This window comes from Polistes canadensis, unplaced genomic scaffold (genome assembly GCF_001313835.1).
Source record: "Polistes canadensis isolate GaletaPanama2010 unplaced genomic scaffold, ASM131383v1 scaffold_28, whole genome shotgun sequence".
NCBI classification, from domain to species: domain Eukaryota; kingdom Metazoa; phylum Arthropoda; class Insecta; order Hymenoptera; family Vespidae; genus Polistes; species Polistes canadensis.
Genome location: NW_014569575.1, coordinates 1,021,217 through 1,022,694, shown reverse-complemented (window position 1 = coordinate 1,022,694; position 1,478 = coordinate 1,021,217).

The window sequence follows — 1,478 nt, the reverse complement described above, 5'->3', positions numbered from 1 at the left end:
GAGTGAATGAGCGTAAGAATTATATCAATGGGAATCTAGGATGGAAACTTTTACTGTTAATTATTTTGTTTAATCCACTTTACATATATTTATGCAATAATTATTTATTATGTACAAATGAACAGGCAGGGGGGAGGGGTATAAGTGAATAAAGGAATTAGAAGAATTAACAAGGGTTGCGCACAACGTTCTTGCCTCAGATATTTTTAAAACTTTATAACACAGTTGTAAGGGTTCCCGTTAGGATTATAAATTAATTTAAGAGTAATTATTCAAATCGTTTTCAAGAAAACAAAAGGTGAAGTTTAAGAGGTAAGAAAATAATTTCAAATTTCCATCTTGACTTTTTTATTAACACAAATTTTTGTGTATCGTATTGATATATACGCAGAACATTAACCAAGAAAAGAGATAAAATTGTGAATGTTCTTCTTAATAACTTTAATAAAGTTACACACAGTTATACACCACGATATACGTATTAACTGTATCTTTTTATGCATGAAGGACAAAATTTATCACAAAGAAGATATCAAAATCGGTTAAGAGTTAATTGTAATGTCTCATTGTTAGAATAATTCAGGAATTATGTTTGTAGCAGAAAAGTTTTTTCTGACAGAAGTTGCATGGGACGACAAGAGGGCCCCCCCCGTAAGTATGACGTTTATTTATTTTTTTTTTCTTTTTTATAGCCTAGGTGAAGTTGCTTTGGAGATATGTGAAGATCACCTTGGTTCTTTTAAATTGGAATGACATGATTTTGTATTCACTTTCTGATAGCGATTGTTGTATGTGGTTTGCTGCATTGATTTTAAATATCTACAGCATAAAATCGAAACTTTTGACTTGACTTTATAGGACATAGCAATGGAAGTAATCGATAAAACAGTTTTTAGAATTTTATACGAATTATTAATAGGTTTCAACGAATGAGGGGTGGGGTGGGGGGTTAAAGGGTTGGGTATCAATAAAAATATGATACAAACACTGGCAGAGAAGAATTCAATAACCATCTTCGTGAAAGGCATGATACGAATATGATTACTCATAATTATTATTTATTTTTCTATATCTACACAAGAATCAACGGAAATTTATGAATCTAGAAGAACAAGAATCCATTGCTAGTATTATAACAAGCGAATTATAACAACGTTGTTTTCGTAAGCTCATAATCTGGCAAACTTACGGCACCAGATTTAACAGACATTATAAAAAACAGTTTTACTTTTATACATCATAGGAGAAAAGTTTGTTTTTGAAATAAAGAAAATCACATTGAATCCTTATTTACGACTCCACCCATGAAAAAAAAAAATTAGCATCATGATATGACCCCCCCCTTCGCCCCCGTTCTTTTTCCATGCCATGCAAGTTCTGTAGCAAACGTTTTTTTTTTTTTTAATATTATCATTACCAATAACGGAGTTTTTTCAAGGTGAACAATGTATATGTAATGTTTAATATATATATATATA